The 22811-nt window shown below is 41.7% G+C and overlaps 1 pseudogene; it reads left to right on the forward strand.

The window, feature by feature from the left end:
* LOC145401762 (D-aspartate oxidase-like) overlaps window positions 1–22811 on the forward strand; it is an 87151-nt pseudogene that overhangs the window by 17200 nt on the left and 47140 nt on the right.

Raw genomic sequence — 22811 nt, forward strand, 5'->3', positions numbered from 1 at the left:
CTGAGTTGGTGAGGTGCATCAGGGGGCGGTGTACCATTGACAGGAGGAAAACTTCCCTGTTGTGGTTCCATACAGTGGTGAGGTTGTTGTTCGCCTTGAAGAAAACCACCTTATTCTTGTCAAGTATCCTCCCAACCTTGACTATATGGAGACAGTTTTTCTTGACTGTGCCACAGACTCCGGTGTCGTGAACGTGGATGTACTGAGCGAGAAAGGGGCTAGCGTACCAGCTGTCCAGGTACAAGACGTGACAACGATGAAAGTACTCCTCTATCAGTGTCTTCACCATGGCCCCAGAGAGACCAATACTTCGATCTTCTGTTATGTCTCTCTGAGCGCCTGTGTACAAGACTATGTCTTCCACATAAGCAGTTTTACAGCCACACATAACGAAGATCTTGAACCCAAAACGGTGTCTCTTGCTGGTTATGTACTGCCGAAAAGAAATATTGCCTCTCCACACCATAAGACTCTCGTAAGGTTAGAAGGATGAGCAGAATTTTTCCCGCAGGTGATCAAATACCATCCTTATTCTTCTTATTCTATCTGTGTTATTTGCATAAGCAGGGTCGTTGGCATCGTAAAAGTGGATGTGGCTCCGAATTTGTTAGAATCTATTATGACCCATTACCTTCCCAAAGAAAGGTGTGCTGGTCATTGGGTCCGTAGACCAATATCCCAGAATTTGTCTTTTCCATACAACACCCATCAAGGGAGCCAGGGTAAAAAAGATGAACATTATCACCTGTGGTAACTAAGTAGTCATACTGTTGGGAGTGCCTGCTTGTCATTCCTTCACACTTGGTTTCATGGCGCTGGCTGCCAGTGAATGTGTTTGTTTGCTCCACAGTCTGCTCCACAAACTCGTCACCAAAGTACAGTATAAGTGGAAGAAATCCACCCTGGTGGAGCCTGCATGGAGTCCAGGAGCTCTGCAGCCAGACTGCCACTCTTCCGTGAATTGGTGAATGATAGGAGCAAAGTCACTCCCATCTTCCCAGTCCCACGACACACCAACGTCTCCAGCCTTGTCTCAATCATCGCCTTCATAGGAGTGGGAAGGAGGGGGTGGTGGGAGTGGTTGGGGAGGCGGAGAGCGGCGCCCTTCCCCACTCGCGCTCCTTTTCCCTCTCCCTTTTCCTTTCCCTTTGCTTCCTTTCCCAATTTCACAGGGCTGTGGGGAGAAAGCATGGGAATCTTGCGGGGAGAAAGAGGTGCAAGGGCGCGGCTGCTCCTCACCTGCTCGCTCCCCAGGTGCACCATGTGATCGCCTGGGAGCTGCCTCCCTGCCACCACCACTTTCCCTTTCACTGCTCACGCCTGCCACATCACTCGCACCTTCCCCAGACAAAGTAGAAGCACCATACCTTATTTTCCTTCTCTGCACCTGCAGTTCCCCACGGTGAATTCCTTTCCCTCTCCCACCACAAGGTTACACCAGTTCCTACGGCTCCGACCTCGTCCTCTGCAAACCCTTCATCTAGGACTGGAGAGAGGTGCGTGCACATGGTGGAGGTCCAGGCTGGCCTTCCCTTGTCTTACAGTACGTAACATACCGCCACTTCCTTTGCAACAGTACCTCCTCATCACTGCTCCTCACCCACTACCTAAGATGGATTTAAACATAAGCACAAGTATTAAGTTGATTTGACCTAAGTTTGAAGCTATGCAACTAGTCAATGAAACAATAAAGCTCTGGGAAGAATTGAGTATGTTCAACCCATATTATGTGTATAGCCCAACTCCAACTGTCTTTATAATCTTCTCTATTGTACTTGCACTTGTGTTGTTGGTGATGCACAGAATGTAAACAAGAACTGCAGACTTGGAGTCAGTATTTACTTGAGGAAGAGTGAACATTCAAGTGAGACCCCCTGAATGAAAGGTGTACAGTATAATATGTAAATATTGTAGATTTTATATAAAAAATGAAGAAAATTATTGAACGACACATGAATTAGTATTACATGATATACAAGTATCCAGTTCTTATAACAATATCATTATATCTAATAGAAATGACTAACAAATATATTAATAACTCTTACTATAATCTTGGCATTGTACTGGTTTTGTATATATGTGGATGTCTGTTATACATACACATTTTACATCATGTTACTCAATAATCGATAATCAGTTTTATTATAGTGTGTTTGCTCCATTGTGTATATAGAAAATGTTTTCAGTATATTATATTTCTAGAATATTATTAGGTCAGTACAATATTATCATAAAAATTTTCTATACAATATTATAATCAATATTATATGTTCATAGATTAGACTGTGTAACTGCTAAATGCTGTCATAGGTTCGCCAGCTGTTGTGACCAAGCGATGACAGGACTCTAAACTATCATAATACAAAACATAATCGATAAGATCATAAATGTGTAGTTTAAAGTGTGAATGAAAGTCAAGCTAGGTGAGGGAAAGGAAATGTGTTGGCAGAAATTCTGTGAGGAATGCCAGACTGCATTGTGCCACCAGAAACGCTACATACACACAGACACACAGGCTTCTAGAACAATCTCACATACGTCCAGTACATGTGACACAAGCTCTCCTATACAAGAAAGGAGGAATTAGACAGGGAGAAGGGAGAGTGCGACGGGGGCGAGAGGTTGTCGAGAGAGAGTGAGACAGTCTGAGAGGTAGCTAGCGGGACTCTACTCCATACTCCACTCGTGTGTGAGAAACTTTAGTTAATCTTTTCAAGACAATAAAATTGTTAATAGTCCCATACTCATCTTTACCTCTCCTGTCATTGCATGATGAAGGTAACTAAGATTATCTACATACAAACCTACTCATGTATAACTACAGCTAGTCCACCAGTGCAGTATGGACATAAGTATTCAACAAAACCCACTACAAGCAGCTATGAAGTTACTACAACAGAAGGTAAGCCTATGGTCAAAGTAATGCACCTGATATTTGAATAAATGAAAGTAACATTACATGCAGCCCGACGTCAGAGTAAGCGAAGCTTCAGATCTCAGATCCAACTGCCTAACAAATCAGTGGCTTGATGGGGGTAACGAGAGGGAGTTAAAGGGTGGATGTCTAGTGGCAGACTACCCTGTCCCTATATTAGTGTTCATTACTGTACAAATATACATGTATATGTATTACGTGATATATATATATATATATATATATATATATATATATATATATATATATATATATATATATATATATATGAGCGCGGGTTCGCCTCCCGCCAGGTTGTAAAAACATTGGGAAGCGTTCACCAAGCAACTTGCTTCTTTGGCGGACACAAGGGGTGCTGTGGTTGAACTAGTGTCGCATACTAGTATGCTTGCACCCAATCGGCTTAAGGCGGGCCGATTACACTTGGTTCACAGACTACACACACATCCAAAGCCACTACAACATTAAAATCACACTCACAAGCACTCCTCACCCTACATACTGTACAGTCTCTACCAGACAGCCTAAGGGACTGGGTTGAGATACATTGGCTCTATCGTCCCTGCTTCGGTAGGGATAGGCCGGTCCTGCAGTGGACCTCAACGGCTAATGATGATGATAATGATTATATATATATATATATATATATATATATATATATATATATATATATATATATATATATATATATAATATTGTCAAACGCCTTAATCCTATAAAGGGTGGCCACAAACAAATCGCCTCCATGTAGTCCTGTCCCCCGTCATTTCATTGCCGTACTCCTAGCTCACACCCCCCTCTCTCATATACCTCTCCACTCGATCCCTCCATCTCATCCTTGGCCTCCCCTCCCTCTCCCCCTCCACCTCACTCACATACACTCTCCTCGTCAGTCTCTCGCTCTCCATCCTTTCTACATGGCCAAACCACCTCAATGTATTTCTCCTAACGCTTCGTATCACATCCACACCACAACGTTCCTTCAATTCCTCATTTGTCAGTCTCTCTCTCCATGTAACTCCATATGCTCCTCTCAAATAACTCATTTCCACTGCTCTCACTCTTGACTTCTGCCCCTCCAATTAGGTCCAACCTTCACTTCTGTACGTTAGAGGTGGTATCACAATACTGTCATGTAGTAACTTTTTCACTTCCATGCTGTCTTCCCTGTTTATCACTGCTTTCAAGGAACCAGCAACCTATCTTCCCTGCTGCACCCTTTCAAGCACTTCACCCTCTAAACTTCCATCCTTACTCGTCACACTAGGAAGTACCTAAACACACTCACACTTTCTATTTCCTCCTCATCCAGCCTCACTGTCGATTCACTGACTTCACTTCTTTCGAAGACAATAACTTTACTGTTCCTAATATTCACCTTTAGATTCCGTTTCTTACACACTCTCCCAATCTCATCCACCAAGCCTTGCAGCTCCCCTTCGTCTTCACTTAACAAAGTATCGTCTGCAAACAACAGTACAAGGTGGTTCCAAACACTGCCTGTCTCACTAGGGCTGTTCCACTGCCCTGCCTTGTATCTCTTTTATAACCCCATCCATATACAGATTGAACAACCATGGAAACATGACACATCCTTGTTTCAATCCAACCTTCAAATATGAAAATTCGCTAGTTCACTATCCACACCCATTTAGCCTTAGCACCCTCATGCATACTCTTCTTAATATTTTCCACAATCCTTGTCTATTCACCCTGTCATATGCTTTCTCCAAATCCATGAAGGCCGCATACAACTTCTTTCCCTTCCCTAGAAACTTTTCCACTAAAGATCTGAGAATGAATATCCGATTTGCACAACCTCTTCCCTTCCTAAAACCTCCTCTTCTTCTCCAACTTATTCTTCTGTTATTTTTCTAACTCTGTCAATAAGTATCCTACCATATACTTTTCCTGTTACACTAAGAAGACAAATGGCCCTATGATTACCACATACTTCTTTTTCCCTTTTCCTTTGTACCTGACTTTCAATCCTCCGGAACTCTACCTTCCTCCCAGACCAATCTGCACATCTTCCACATCCATTCTACTACTATCTCTCCCCCAAGCTTCAGCATTTCACCACACAGTCCATCAATTCCTGGGGCTTTCTCCATTTTAACTTTCTTCATTGCTTCCACAACTTCCATTCTGCTGATTTCATCCTCTTTTCTCACATCCCTCCTTCTGCCAGCCATTTCCCAGCCACATATAGTTGCATTACTTTCATTCTCTATGTTCTACAATTCCTTAAAGTGTTCTCTCCATCTGCTCACTTTTTTCCCTTCTCCACTAGTAATCTACCATTTTTATCTTTCACTACCCAGCTATCTTCTTTGGCACCCTGTCTAAGTTTCTTGACCTCTTTCCACAATATTTTCTTTAATTCCCTCCACTTTACACTCAAGTTCCTTCCAAATTCCTCATTCAGTCTCTTCTTTCTCTTAGTAATCTTTTCATCTCTCTCCTCCTCTCTACAAATAACTCTACCGTCTCTCAACTCCTTCCACGCCTCAGTTTTTCATGCACTCACTATATGCTTTCTTCTTTTGTTCCACATCCTGTCTCACCTCTTCAGTCCACCATGCTCTTCCCTGCACCCCCTTTCATCTTCTCTTCATGCCACACACCACCTCACATGCTGCACAGATTTCTTCTGTGAATATCTTGCACACACCTTCCATGTTCCCCATCTGTTCCAATCTGTATTTACCTAATCTCTCCTTCACTTCCTTCTCATATTCTGCCTTTCTTCCATCCTCTTGTAATTTTTCCACTCTCCTTGTATGTTCTATTTCCTTTTTCCCTTCCCTTCTTCTATTTCTCCATTTTACTTGGACTTTAATTATGACCACCACCAATTGGTGGTCCGAAAGTCCACTCCCCCAGTCTCTATATACTATTGCATCAAATACACACCTCATCCATTCATCCACACACACATAATCTATCATTGCCTTCCGTTCATTCAGTTCACCACCCACCCTTCTCATCACTCGCCATGTATACCTGTGGATCATTTTGTGCCTGAAGAGCGTAATACCTATCACCAATCTCCTCGCGTCACAGATGTCCACTAAAGCACTATCCTTCTCATCCATCTCTGGAGGCACACCCCACACACCAACTACTCCATCCACCTTTTCCATTCATATATATATATATATATATATATATATATATATATATATATATATATATATATATATATATATATATATATATATATATATATGTCCTTATTTAGTCAGTTTCCCGGTCTCACATCTATACGTCTCTCCGGGATAATACATTCTTTATATACTTCTCGTTTTATACATACTGGCAGATTACCTATCATGCTGACTATGTTTACCAAAGGATTTCAGTTCGATTTTAATGAGTTTTTTTTTTTTTCGTTTGCATGGCGTTTCGTTAGTTTTAGTAAATGTCGCAAGTAACTGTACTCCTCAATTTCTTCAAGAATTTTTTTTATTCATTTTGATGACGCTCTTTTCTATATTTGGGTTAAACATTAATTTTGCTCCAGTTCATCTTTTGCCTTACTCTGAGACTTTCTCTGTTTAGGTCATTTAACATTTCTTGCAATGTCTACAGCTTCTGAGGTTAGGACAATGTCATCAACAAATCTTAAATGCTTGTAGTTTTCTTCATATATGTACAGTCCTTTGCTTTCTCATTCTAGCTTTCTTGAAAAAAAAAAAAAAATCAAGGTATCTCGTAATAAATATTTGTGAAATTTTATCTCTGACACACGCACTTCTCAGTCTTAATTTTTTCTGAATCGTTATGTAACGTAACTGTAGCAGTTCCCTCTTTGTATATGCTTTCGAGCAGTTTTACAATATTCGTTTACTCATTGTTCCCCATTTATAATTATTATCTGCTCTGCCGAGTCGAAAGCCTCTTCGTTTATTATATTCTGTTGTTATCTCAGTTAGCTAATTCATTGTGTCTAGATGGTCTGTGGTCAAATATCCGTTTTGGAATCCAGCCTGCTCCAGTGTTTGGTTTTCCTCAAGAACTGTTGTTAATATGTTCGTAAAGACTTCATTAATAGCTTGTAAATAATTAGTAATAAACAAACGGGTCGATAGCTAATAAGATCTTTTAAGTCGCCTTTCATGTAGAGCAAAATAACTGTGTGTGTGTGTGTGTGTGTGTGTGTGTGTGTGTGTGTGTGTGTGACGGAGATTCCTATCGTGGGTTCTTCGCTCTCCCCTGAACCTTACACTCTGTCCAAACATCTATCTATCTATCTATCTATCTATCTATCTATCTATAAGGACGAAGGAACATAAGGCCAGGAACCAGCATATTGTTCCCTCCAAGAAAAAAAACAAAAACAGAAACAAGACAAGAGAACCAAATTCAAGAACCGTTAATTTCGAGATGCCTGGACACACTGCGTTGGAAAGACTGGAAATCATAGGCAGTAGGAAATACAGACAGAGGGAGACAGTTCCAGAGTACTTAAAAGACTGAAAGTGCTGGTTAACACTTGCATTAGAGAGTTGGAGAGAAAAGAGATGAAAGTTTGCTGCTAGAGGGGTGCTACGTGTCCGCCATAGTGACGGAGGGATGCAAGCAGACAGTTCAGTGACCATTGAAGTTTCGATAGAAAAGGGATAAAGATGCAACAGTACGGCGAAGAGACAGAGGTTGAAGGAAGCTAGTAAGAGGAGGAGAGTTGATGTCACGAAAAGCTTTTGACTCCACCTTGTTGAGACGAGCTGTATGTGGGGAGCCTTCCCACACATAAAAGTTGTACGCTACACAAGGGCGAATAAAATCCGTGCATAAAGTCAACAGCTGTGTAGGGGTAAAGACGGCACGGAGTCGGCTTAGCACACCTTATCTCTTGGAAGCAGATTTTACGAAAGGTAATATGTTCTTTCCAAGGTAAACCCCGAGAGAATGGAACCTCAAGTATCATGATGCAGGATTAAGCTGGATTTTACTTAAAATTAGAGTGTACTCCTTTGGAAGATTTTGTCGGGTTGATAGATGTAAGAACTAAGCTTTTGAGGCATTAAAAACAACAAAATTACGTTAACCCCAGACAGAGATATGAACCAAGTCAGACATTAGGTAAGCCATAACCTCATCCTTTGTTTGTTGACGTAACTGCTGAGATAGAAGCTGCGTGAAGCTAGTGGAAAGGTGAAGGGTGGAGTAAATAAATTCCCCCATATAATGACCGTGACCTTCCTATCTGCACTCATGCAAATATCCAGTACTTGCTTGAAAACAGTGTCCGTAGACACCTGTCAAACTGAGTGCTATAGTGAATTATTATATACGACAATGAAGATGACTGTTTAGGGAGGGAATGAATTTAATTAAACTCTCATATTTATTTCTGTTCTTTTTGCAGCAGAATGGACATTCGTGTGTGTGTGGTAGGGGCCGGTGTGGTTGGACTGAGTACGGCCACACTCCTACAAGCAAACCTGTCCCCTGATGTATCTGTTACCCTGGTGGCTGACAAGTTCCTCTCAGACACCACCTCAATCGGGGCAGCCGGCATATTCTGGCCGGGACTACACTTCCAGGGACCCTCACCAGAAATAACCAGGTGGGACTGGGTTAAATTAGCCGACATATAGACATGTTAGATTACAATGAGAAATCCGAAGAGAGTTCTGGGAGTGACTGCTAGCTGTCACATGTAAACCTTATATAGGCATTAATTCACTCAACTGTGAAACACTATGGGAACACCTGCAACTCCCTGGGGTCCCTACAGGGATTATCAGGTTTATAAGTGGTTTGTTCTCAACACTGATGTGTAAAGGTGGAAAATCCAATTTCTTTCACGTAGGTTCTGGAATAAGACAGAATTTTTCCTCGCCCCTCACCTTAAGTTTATGGGCTGTTTGGATGTTGGATTGGGCTATAAGAGAGTCGCAGTAGACTATCAGTTGGCAGTTTGGTATTGTCCATGATGAAGCTATCCTTGTAAAGCCACAGAAAGCACCCCTGAGCAGTCTCGAGGGATTCCACATGGAGGCAAAGCCACTGAATAGAAGACTTCTTTGACAAGCCCTGGTAAACAGGCATTTGGTGGCTTGCTCGACGGAGTGGAACAATCTGTTTATGCAGATGGTGATAACAAAAAGGTCTTAGAGACCTTCACTTATCCTGTCAGTATGGCCCATAACAGTGGTGAGCTATATATATGGTGAGATTTACAGCTGCATAGTTCTGCCATATAATTTTATGTGCTCAATCATTTCAAGGACAGGTATTTGATGTTGCCATTATTTTGCAAGATTATGACGATTTTGCATCTTCAGGGCGTTTTAACTCCCTGTCTTGCTGTATGTGAGACACTGATTATAGTAAGTGCTTTGGAATATTACCTACATTATTTCCTTTAGTAGTAACTGTCCAAGCAGGATCATGGAGTATTACCGTACAAGTACATACTGAGTACTTAATGAGAATGAGCTAAGATGTATTACCTTCATTATTCAAGTATATATATATATATATATATATATATATATATATATATATATATATATATATATATCGTTTTCGTTTTTAAATGCTCCAACATGCTTCCATGCGTCAGCCTTGGTCACCTAACGGCCGCTCTCCACGCTGCACGATCCATTGCCCCTCCCTGTTCAGTCCCTTAACCCTGAGGTCACACTTAATGACCTCGTCCCATGTCTTTCTCGGTCTGCCCCTCGTAACCCCACTCCCAATATTAACACTTCTCACCTTCCTCACCCAATTATCATCCCCCATCCTCTCCACATGTCCAAACCATCTCAATCTACCTCTCCTCATCACAACACCAATACACTCCAGTCCCATCCTACCTCTCAACTCTTCCATCGTGAACCCAGCCCCCCCCCCCCCCGAGACCTTGGACACAGGGACGCACTACGCATCCACCTAATCATTGTCATTTCTGTACGTCTGAGCCGGCGAATATCCTCCTCCTTCACCGCCCAGGTCTCACTACCATACATCATTACATTCCTAACACATGCGCATACAAAGACCCCTTAGCACGTAGGGAGAGTCCTCTGAATGTCAGGAGAGACAACAGCTCCCTGAACTTCTTCCAACCACTTCTCACCCTAGCCACAGAGCTAGCTCCAGCCTCACCTCCAGCACACAACATGTCTCCCAAATAACACAACTCTTCCACACACTCAAGAGATTCACCAGCAAGTTCAATTCTTTCACGTCTGACAATCTCCATCTGCTTTCCCCGACACGCCATACACATAAAATCAGCATTATCTCGCAGTCTACCTCTGATACCACTACATCTCTTATGCACCCATTTATCACAAACACCGCACAAGATGGAATTACTTCCCACGCCCTTGTGGCAAACTGCATATGGCCACTCTCCCTCGTCTTTGACAGTACCGCCACCAACCCTAGATATCATCACTTTTGTTTTATCTGCATTTACCTTTAAGCCCTTGTGCCTCATACCATCTCTTCACTTCCTAAACCTTTCCTCCGCCTCCCTTTCTTTCTCTGCAATCAACACCAAATCATCAGCATACAACAACTCCCACGGGAGTCCGTTTCTAAAGTCACGTGAAAGGGCTTCAAGTACCATGATAAACAACATGGGACTCAAAACCGACCCCTGATGCACACCAACATTCACGGAAAACCCATCACTCAAATCTCCATTCACTCTTACCTGGGTGTGAGCACCCACATACATAGCTATAACCACCCTAACCAGCCACTCCTCCAAGCCAAGCTTTCCCATTGCCCACTTCACCACCTCTCTAGGGACTCTGTCAAAGGCCTTTTCCAAATCAACATAAACAAAATAAAGATCCCTTCTCCTACCAATATATTTTTCCTGAAGCTGTCGAACTATGAATATGGCATCAGTGGTCCCCCTAACTGGCATAAATCCAAACTGCATCTCATCAATATTCACTCTTTCTCTAAACATACCTTCTAAAACTCTCTCCATTACCTTCATTATCTGATCTAAAAGCTTTATACCTCTATAATTTCCTCTTTCCAGGGCATCACCCTTCCCTTTATACACATCTACAATTACACTCTTCAGCCAATCATCTGGGACAACACACTCTAAATAATCCTATTTATCAGGTCAGTGACTAACTTCACCCCTATATCGCCTGAGGCCTTCAACATTTCGGAAGTCAACCCAGACACACCTGCTGCCTTCCCCACCTTCATCCTGCCTATTGCCTCAGTCACAGTAGCAGCATCAATCAAAGGCCAAGGGCCAGACACTGGATCTGCTGGCTCCAAACCTTCTCTGTCCCAGTCAAACTCCTCATTCAAAAACCGGTTATAATGCTCTCTCCATGCATCTTTAATATCCTCACTATTCACCACTACCCTTCCTTCATCATTCTTCACACACTGCTAACCTATAATATCCCGATTATCCCTCTTCACCTGCCACCCTAAATATCATATTTTTCCTTTCCCCATGATTTAGGTTATCAAGTAAAAGTCTCTGTGACTCAGACTTTGCCCTATATACCTCTCATCTAGCCCTACGCTTGGCAGCCAAATATTCCTATTTGCAACCACCCTTCTTCCATTCCCGGAAAACCTTCTTTTCTCCTTAATTGCAGCTTCTACACCCTCATCCCACAACCAAGTTACTTTATGTCTTGGTGGTCCTCTTGTCCAACCGCATGTTACATCAGTAACTCTCAAGAGATTGTTCTTGAAGGCTCTGTACTGTTCATTAACGCCTCTGTCTACAGCTCCCTGTTCAGCCACCACTCTCCTCAACTTGCTATAGGAGGCATCCTTTACTACTTGGTTTTTCAGTTTCCATATTTTCCTCCTAGGTACATAAGTCCTCTTTTTCATCACTCGTTCTTTGAGCACCATATCACAAATCAGTAGTTTGTGCTGCTGCACACACTCCTCACTTCCTATAACTTTAACATCCCTCACTAACCTCCTATCGGCCCTCCTAACCAGAAAATAATCTATTTGACTGCTATTTCCCCCAGACTCATACGTAATTAACCTACTCTTTCTTTTCCTAAAATATGTGTTGCACATAATCATGTCCGTTGCCTCCCCAAACTCGAGTATCCTTTCCCTTTCTTCATTCCTGATACCATACGCACATCACCCATGCACTCCTTCATAACCTTGTGCTGCTTCACCTACATGACCATTTAAGTCCCCTCCCAAAACCACTATCTCATCATCCCGCATACCACCCGCTACATGTATTAAATCGTCCCAAAATCTATCTTTCTCTGCTTCATCCAATCCTGCCTGTGGAGCACATGCCGATATAATCGCATCTATCCTTCTACCGAACAGAATTTTCACTACCAATATCCTATCACTTACTCTCATAACATTCTCACCCATATTGGTAGAGGAACCCGTTAGGATATATATATATATATATATATATATATATATATATATATATATATATATATTTTACCACTCATGGAAGGGCGAAAGACCCTTGCTATACTTCAGGACTAAATACTGTAGCCCAGCCCGGGCCCCTATGCTTTTTCTCGTGTAAAAGATTATGATGTATTCTGGACTATTTGTTTGTGGGTGACTCCGATGTACTAACTTATAAGGTGCACAAAAATACCAGCAACATCTCCAGTATTACAAACAACAACTCAACTGCCACAATCTCCACCACCACCACCATTATCACTCCCACGACCACACCCATCACCTACGCCACCACCACCCTCATCATAATCATCATCATCAACATGAATACTACCAATAATACCACAATCACCGCCACCATCACCATCAGCATCATTAATAGCACTACCACATCCATTATCACTACCACTACTACCATCGTTACTACAAGTAAAGTGCGCTTTGTGAGCGAGCGACGAGCAAGCGAGCGAGCGCCATGTTATCACATTTCTCTCTGCTATACAATTATAGTCGGAATCTCCGATACTTAATTGCCAGAGCTGATGCCGACCACACAGTGTTACTACGGAATATCGTTTTTAACATGAATTCATAATTGAGGTGTTCACTGATTAGAGCCAAACACTCCTTTGGAAAACTCGAGATCCCAGCGGGTTCCTATACCAATATAGGTGAGTCGTTAGTTGACATCAGAATTAATGAATGTATGACATGCAGAAAGAATTTCATCTCTACTTCACATAAGAGTAACTTTATTGGCTTTTGCTTAGAGTTATGGTCAGGTCAGGCCAGTCCAATCATTTCCAAACTTAAAGCCATCACACTGCCGAGCCGAACTTTGTACGAGTTTCTGCGAGTTCAAAATATTTGAGGTCGTTGAAATTCTTATCAATTCGTACGAATTTATTTTCCGAGTTCCCCAAAGGTCGTGGAGGTCATGATCTAGATTGAGCTTGGTTGGACACCTCTTCGTAGCTTGTGAAAAAATTTGCTGGTGCAGGCAAAATTCTCTGCGTGTCACCACGAACAGAGCTACTTGCACAAGGTCTTGCGAGTTCGTAAGATCCATCATATGACCTCGTACGAACTGGATAGAGGCTCTTTAATACTCATGGGAACTCTGCAACCAATCTTTGTTGTGCGAGATGCTGTCGTGAGGTACTCTGAAGGTGAAGTTCATGCTGTGGCAGTTCTCACCAGTGGCGAAGTGCCTGAGGGTGAAGGCTAACTTGAGACCAGCTCGGAGGGCATCTCGGAGGTTAGTGTTCTGCTTCTCAGTCATAGGGGTGACACGGGCTGGCAACTCTCTGAACATCTGAGGTTTCATGCGCAGGTAATTTATGTAGTCAGGGATATATTCTCCCTCCAGCTCTCTCATCAGGTTTTGGTACACACCATACTGAAGTCTCCTAACCATCCATGGACGGATCTAGAATCTTCTTTTTTGCCTTCTCCTTTGCAGAACCTGGAGTTGTTGAGCTACTGAATGACATCTTGAAGTACTTGTTTGTGGAGTATTAGACACATTTGAAGCATAATTACATTAATACCAGGTACTACAATGGCCATCTAGTTGAAGTGGTGATGTGGACCCTGCATCTGACATGAAGAAGACTGGCACAGTGAGTTGGGTGATGGTGGTTTTTATAGGAAATCTGGATCAATCGCAGGTTATCACATGTTTATCGCATTTTATCATTAACAACTCTTACAAGGTCACGCGAGTGTCGTGAGGGCTCGTATATAGGTCCTAAGTCTACTAATACCAAGTCGGTTCACTTTCCCTCAGGGCACAGGAAGGCGTGGCTTGGATGTGACGTCAGTCGGCGTAAGTAACAGAAAACGAATAAAAGGGCGGACTCAAATCAAACATTTATAATAAGGGGAAACGAAGAAGAGGAAGAAGTGCAGACTCGTTTAACTGTATAACATAGCAGTAGGTTCCCTCACACACCTATTCCTTCCCTCACACACATATTCCTTCCCTCACACCCCCATACCTTCCCTCACACATTTCAGTCCCTTCCCTCACTTCGGACTGAAAAATGTGTCATGATCTGGAGAGTGTGGCATACACCCACTCATCACCACAGTCAGGCGACAACAGAAGTACTGAACTTCGGTTTCGTGCAAGCTGACGTCACTCCGATGTTCCGCCCCCTGCGCTAGCTTGGACCCGTTTTAGATGTAAGTGATCCGACTTGGTATTAGTAGACTTAGTATAGGTCTTTATAAGTCTTGGAAACTCGCAATTGCTTCGGACATGTACTAGCGTGCAACTCTTGCAAGAGGTCGTGCGTCATCGGGACAACTCGTGTAAGAATCTTATAACTCGTGCAGAGTCATCGTACGATGTCGTACGATGTCGCACGAGGTCGTAAGAGTAATCGTACGATAAATAAAGGTTTGATGTTCATGTCTATTCTTTACAGGTCGCATGATAACTCGTACGAGCTCTTCAAAGGTCGTACGATGTTGCAGGGCAATGAACAGTCGTGAGACTTTAGGCGGTTTTATTCACGACTTCCAATTTTTGCTCGTACTTCACTCGTACATGCTCGCACAGTGTGACTGCTGCTACGGAAATTTCAATTTGCTCGAGGTCGCCCTCCGCTATTCGGGTAAGCTCGCGAAAATTTTTGATCGCAGACGCTCGTAGAAAGCTCTGCTGACAGTGTGACTGCGATTTAACTGGACTAAACATTCCTTACTCGCTTTGCTCGCTCGTTCATAACCACAACCTCCGCGAAAACCCCCATCATACCATCAACATTGCTACCAGGCACTTCATCGTTACCACAACCAAGACTACCGCCATCACCACCACTACCACCAACATTCCTACCACAGCCATCATCGTGATGACAACCACCATGAACACCAACAACACTACCACCAGTATCACAGACGCACACATCATCACTACTACCATAACCACCACAATTATTACCACTACTACCACAGTCTAAACACTGCCCCCTCCCCATTGCCATCATTATGATCATCCTCAAAACTACACCATTAATACCACCACCAACACCACCGCTACTAAAAGTACCACATCATTCCTACAGTCGCTGGCTAAAAGACTCCTACGACCACTACAAGAGCATTCTCAACTCCCCTGAAGCCTCCATCGCTGGTGTGAAGGAACTCTCTGGCTACCACGTCTCAAACAACTACCCCAAAGTCGTATTGGTAAGAGAGAGAGAGAGAGAGAGAGAGAGAGAGAGAGAGAGAGAGACGTAATATTTTTGGTATTGTCCTAATGAGAGAGAGAGAGAGAGAGAGAGAGAGAGAGAGAGAGAGAGAGAGAGAGAGAGAGAGAGACATAATATTTATGGTATTGTCCGAATGTATGTGTGTGTGTGTGTGTGTGTGTGTGTGTGTGTGTGTGTGTGTGTGTGTGTGTGTGTGTGTGTGTGTGTGTGTGTGTGTGTGACACAGATAAATAGAAAATGAATGTATGAGTGTGAGAAGGGACTAAGGGAGGCAAGAAATATTTCCTATCATTAAGAATCCTTATATATTACTGTTTACCATTAAACGGACTGATGTTATACTTATTATGTGCTCTGGTCGACTACAAAAATTACATAAATGGAGGCATAGTCTCTGAAAAGGCCGAATGATTTTAGTGTAGAATCGCCGACATAGGTCACCATCACCAGCACCAATAACAATATTAACAACAACAACAGCAGCAGCAAAAACATCAACAACAATAACATCAACAAAAGCAATTGCTGCAACTGCAAAAATAATAATAACAGTAATAATAATAATAAAAATAATCCATCATTATCATCATCATCATCATCATCATCATCATCACCATCATCTAATCCAGTGTTGCTCTATGAGGAGCATAGGACCCCGGCGCCAGGCAAGTTAGTCTCGACATTTAAGGTGAGGGTGACCAACCCCACTCATCCCTGAGTGGCATTTCGTGAGCAACAAACCCCAACTACCTATCTATCTATCTATATACCTTGGCTGCTTCCCCCAAGGAAAGGGAGGTAGCCGAGACAGGACGACACACTCCCCATTTACTCATCCATTCAAACACAGTCATTCGCATCTTAACCCCAAAGGGATGAAGGGACAGATCCTCACCGCACCACACCACACATGGGTCAACTGCGCAGTGCAATCAGTGACATCCGCAGCAGGGCCCGACAGCAGAGCTGGTTTACCCCTGCCACATCATAATAGACCCATCCCCATACTTGCATCTGACCTGACTAGCTAATCAGACCAAATGCAGGAGAATATCCCCTCAGGGCTGCGTCATCATTTATTCAATCACAATTTCTCTCCATTTATTTCTGTCACGCACAGCCACTCTTCCTTGCTCAGACATCCGTCTCTCATCCAGCGCTCTCTTCACACTGTCCATCCATCCTATTCGTGGTCTCCCTCTCAGCCTTACTCCTCTCACATCAGATCTAGTTATCTTTTTCACCAATCGCTCATTATCCAATCTTTCCATATGCCCAAACCATCGCAACACCCTCTGCTCAACTCTTCCAGCCATCTCCCAAACAACTCCAGTTCTCCTTCGCACTTCATCATTTCGCACTTGATCCATACGCATCACTCCACACATACTCCTCAGACACCTCATCTCCATTACATTAAAACTTTTCCTCTCTGCTACACCCATATTCCATGTTTCAGCCCCATGTAACGCAGTCGATACCACAACACCCTCATACAGCCTTCTCTTTACATCCATTCTAAGCAAACGACATCTAAACACTTTTTTCATTCCCCCCAGCACCTTTCCTACTTCATTTATTCTAAACTTCACTTCTGCATCTATTCTTCCATCCATAGCAACATGGGACCCTAAATATTTAAAACACCCCACCTCCTCAGGCAACTCACCATTCAAAACTATATTCATCCCTCTACCATCTACCAACCTCGTACACTTCATCACTTTACTCTTATTCTCATTTACTTTCAATTTCCTCCTTTCACACACCCTTCCAAACTCCTCTACCAACTGTCTCAATCTCTCCTCTGAATCAGCCACCAGTGCAGTATCATCTGCAAACAGCAGCTGCTTAAGATTCCACTCTCCACCATCGGCATTCACCAGAGTCAGACCTCCACTTAAAACACTTGCATTCACCTCTCTTACAACATCATCCATATAAATATTAAACAACCAAGGCGACATCACACATCCCTGTCGCAGCCCCACTCTCACGGGAAACCAATCACTCACAGCATTTCCCACTCTTATACACGCTATACTATTTTGATAAAGACTTTTCACCCCTTTTAGTAACCTACCATCAAGTCCATACAATCTTAAAACAGTCCACAAAGCCTCCCTATCAATTCTGTCATACCGCTTGGATAAAAACATCCACAGGCTCAATCCGATTGGAGAGCATTACCCACTAAACCACCAGGCACCATAATTTGGTTATATGGTTACCTCCGAGCCTAGTAAATGGTTTCCTGGTGTACAGGAAACCATTTGGCTTGTCACTTAGTGCGCAGCCACCCGTAGGCAGAAGGAAGAAGGAAGAATGAAGGAAAGAAAGACAGAAGAGGAAGGCAGGAAGGAAAGAAGGAAGGAAGAGAGGAAAGGACAATCACCCGAAAGCAGCACTATATCGAATGAGTGAATGATGAGTGCCCCCACCTACCAGTAACAACAACAACAACAACAACAACAACAACAACAACAATAATAATAATAATAATAATAATAATAATAATAGAAACATTTTTGGAGACTGATACTGTGAAGGATATTATAATATCATAATATGCTTTATGATATACTTTTATTTGTATTTAAACTTAATTTGTTGCGATTGTAACAATAGTACAATCTTTTTCTCCGTCTGTCTGTCTGTCTGTCTGTCTGTCTCTCTCTCTCTCTCTCTCTCTCTCTCTCTCTCTCTCTCTCTCTCTCACACACACACACACACACACACACACACACACACACACCTCGACCCTCGACACTCCCCCCTCCCCCAGGACTGGATGCATTTGTTCATCCACGCCCGTACTGCAGGTGGGAGAGGTGCTGGGGACACCTTTCCTCTCTGCTACACTTGTCACTCACTGTTATTGTAAAAAGTGTACCTAGGAACATGATCCATAGTACTCTTCTCAGTAGTGCTTGTAAGACCATTTGAGGTACTGTTTTTCTTCACACCTCCATCTAGTATGAGTTATGAAGCACGTCTAAGTAGAAGGTTAATCCTGTGAGGTGGAGTCAGGATTCCAGGGGAGTGAATGGTAAGCGAGTAAGTGTGGCGGCCATTTCACCGGGCATGCAGTTGTATAGTTCTTGCTCTGTCATGTTCTTCACTCCACAGAGTGGGCGAGGCACAGTATATCTCTTACTGACATTTGATGATAATTATAGAGGAGGAGGTTCTCATAGAAAATACTTTCTCGCTATCGGGGGCGTTGGGAGCGCTTTGGAAAACAATATTTTGCACCGTGATATGGCTCCACCCGGATCAGGCTGGGTGCCCTCACAGTAATGACGCCTACATGTGGTTCTGGTGTGCAAGGCTATAATTGTTTTAACCAAAGAAACCGAATATCTCACAGTGGTAGACCTACCATCCACAGGACCAGTTTTTTAGGCATCATACGATCCCCGAGGGCAGCCCACCAAGGGTGTAGGGGTGGCGGAGAGTCGGTGTTAGTGGGTCGTGTGTCTCCGACATTCCCGTCTCTATTTTTATTTTATTATTTATTTATTTTTTTTTCAAAGAATGCGATTTTTCTTTTCAGAATGGCAGGCTTTCATTCCATTTATATTTTAGGCAGGGAGGCACTCCCTTTTCCTCCATGCTAAGAATTGAGGTCCGCTCCCAGAGAGTAAAAGGAAATAGTACACAGTGGTAGATCTCAGCATGAACCAGTTTCTTTGTGGGAAGGGAGCAAAAGCCGTCCCCCACAGTGATGGATCGCCCCCAGGGGGTCTTGGGCAACTTCGGTATGCAGGATTTTTTTTTCTTTTCTTTTTCTTTTTCTTTTTTTCTTTTTTTTTTTTTTGCTAAGGAAAACGAATTTTAGCACATTGGTAGACCTCCACAATCAGTGTTCAAGGTACAATCATAGAACAATGTTTTCTTGTTAGGGCTACCTATTTTGTGCCTTTGCACTTCCTTCGAGGCTCTGCTTCAATTTCTGCTGCCGTACACTGGGAATGCACAGTTTTGTTGTGTTAGATTCTGTACCAGACCATATTCTCAACTTTGGCTACAAAAAAGCTTGAGGTGACAACGATGACTAAGACGATGATAAAAATGATCATGATCATGATATTATTATTATTATTATTATTATTATTATGATAATTATTATCGTTATTATTATTATTAATTATTATTATTATTATTATTATTATTATTATTGTTATTATTATTAAGCATAGTAATATATATGGCGAAGCTCACTGCTTTAGTATGGCTCTCTGTCTACCTATATACCTAGGCTGCTTCCCCTAAAGAAAAGGAGGTAGCTGAGACAGGACGACAGACTCCCAATTTACTTATCCACACACACACACACACACACACACACATTTATTCGTATTTTAGCCCCAAGTGGAGGAGGGACAGAACCTCACTGCATCACACCGCACGAGAGTCAACTGTCCAGTGCAATCAGCGACATCTGGAGCAGGTCCTGACAGCAGAGCTGGTTTACCCCTGCAACATCATCTCCTTACCTACACCTGACCTGATCAGCTGACCATACCATATGCGGAAGAATATCTCCTCAGCGCAGCATCACCATTTATTCATTCACAAAATCCCTCCAATCATTCCTATTATGTGCATCCACTCTTCATTGCAACAGACATCATTCTTGCATCTAACGCTCTCTTCACACTGTCCATCCACCTTATTCGTGGTCTTCCTCTCAGCCTTACATCTCTCACATCCGATCCAATTATCTTTTTCACCTATCGCTCTTCATCCATTCCCCCCATGTGCCCAAACCATCGCAACACTCTCTGCTCAACTCGATCAACCATCTCCTGTATAACTCCAGTTTTCCTTCACACTTAATTATTTCTCACTCAATCTATACGCATCACTCAACACATACTCCTCAGACACCTCCTCTCCATTACATTCAAACTTTTCCTCTCTGCTACACCCATATTCCATGTTTCAGCCCTATATAATGCAGCCAGTACCTGTACACTCTCATTACAACCTTCTCTTTACATCCATTCCAAGCGAATGATATCTAAACACTTTTATCATTCTGTCCAGCACCTTTCCTACTTAATTTATTCAAAACGTCACTCCTGCATCTATTATGCGATGCGTAGCAACATGTGACCATTAATACTTGAAACAATCTACCTCCTCAAGCAACTCACCATTCAAAACTATATTCATATTTCTATCAAATACCAACCTCGTACACTTCATCACTTTACTCTTATTTTCATTTACTTTCAATTTTCTCCTTTCACACACCGTTCCAAACTCCTTTACCAACTGTCTAAATCTCTCCTCCAAATCAGCCACCAGTGCAGTATCAACCGCAAACAGCAGGTGATTCAGGTTCCACTCTCTACCATCAACATTCACCAGACTCAAACCTCAACCTAACACTTTCTCATTCACCTTCTTTACAACATCATCCATAAAATATTAAACAACCAAGGCAACATCACACATCCCTGCTGCAGACCCACTTTCGTGGGAAACCAATGCCTTATGGTATCTTTCCACTCTTACACACGCTCTACATTTTAATAAAAAACTTTTAACTCCTTTTTTTTGGTAAGTACTATTATTATTTGCTTTTGCACTTTTTTCATAGATGTTGATGATATTATACAGGAAAGTACTATAGGGTAACCAAAGTACTTGTGCCAAATAGAAATGACAATAGCCTATTTTTGAAGGTCATATACACATTTTCTTTTCGTGCAAAAATTGCATAGTTGAATTTGAAATATCTCATAATCTGAGATATAGCTACTGTATTTGGCTGAAAATCCTATGATAAATAGGTTTCCTGAACATTGAATATTTTGCCATTTAGCCTAGTGGAATGTACCTAATTCAAGTCTTCTCAGTGTATTCTTTGTAACATGTTTTAGAGAAAACCACAATTGGTGCGAAGCCGGAACTTTCCAGAAATAAAGCTTTGGTCCCTCACATTACCTGAAAGGAAAATGGTTACAGTTAGGCATACAGTTAGCCAGCCATTGAGACAAATATAAATTGTACCTATGCTTACAAAGAAAATCAGTCCTTATTGTGGCTACACAATAAGAAAATAGATAACTAGTGTTTATTATTATTATTATTATTATTATTTTTATTTTTATTATTTTATTATTATTATTATTATTATTATTATTATTATTATTATTATTATTATTTTAATATCATTATTAAGATTTGCCATATATAAGGGGAAGCTTATTGTTTTGATTTTTTTTTTTCTTTTCACTTTCATTTCTCAGATGCTGATGATATTTTAATGGAAGGTACCATAAGATAATCTAAGTACGTTTGCAAAATATAAATGACTTTGACCCTTTTTTGAAGGTCATATTTCTTTTTTGCGCAAAAACTGCGTATCTGAAATGGAAATGTTTCAAAAACTTATTGAGATACAGCAATCTGGTTGAAAATCACTGAATAAAAAAGTTTGCTGAGAAGTTTCACCGAATATTTTGCCATTTAGCTTAGTTGGAAGTACAGAATTAAAATCCGCCCAGTGTTTTCTTTGTAACACGTTTTAGAGAAAAAAATACAAAAGCTGTTAAGCTGTAACTTTACAGAAATATAGCTGTGGTCCCTCATTATTTGAAACGAATTTTGTTATAGAAAAAATTAGCCACTTCCCGACAGAAATGCAAAATGTATCCATGCTTACAATCAATACCATCAATAGTAATGATGAAACCTCCTTATGGCGGCTGCAAAAAAGTAAACATGTAACTGATTATTATTATTATTATTATTATTATTGAGCTTCGCCATGTATATGAATTTGAAATATCTCAGAAACTAATTGAGGTACAGGTAGTTAATTGAAAATCCTACGATAAAGAGGTTTTTCATTGAATAATTTTGATTGAATAATTTGCCATTTAGCTTAGTGAAAACTACCGCATTCGAATTTGCTCAGTTATTTATTTGTAATACGTTTTAGAGAATTCAACAAATGTAGTAATATTGTGGTGGGCCCTTTCATTAAGTGAACGGAATATGGTTACAGGTAAGTATACAGTTAGCCAACTAAAATTGTGCAAATATCTATGTTGTGTCATATGAAGATTTTAGGCACTGAACACAAAAACAGAATTTGCATAATTACAAAGACAATCAATACCATAAATAGTTATGGCGAAGTTTCGTTCTTGTGGCTACACATTAACTAAATAGGTACACCTAGTTTAATCATCATCATCATCATCATCATAAAAATAATA

The sequence above is a fragment of the Coenobita brevimanus genome, chromosome 56 (assembly GCF_032717465.1).
Source record: "Coenobita brevimanus isolate Jiangsu-jjx chromosome 56, ASM3271746v2, whole genome shotgun sequence".
NCBI classification, from domain to species: Eukaryota; Metazoa; Arthropoda; class Malacostraca; order Decapoda; family Coenobitidae; genus Coenobita; species Coenobita brevimanus.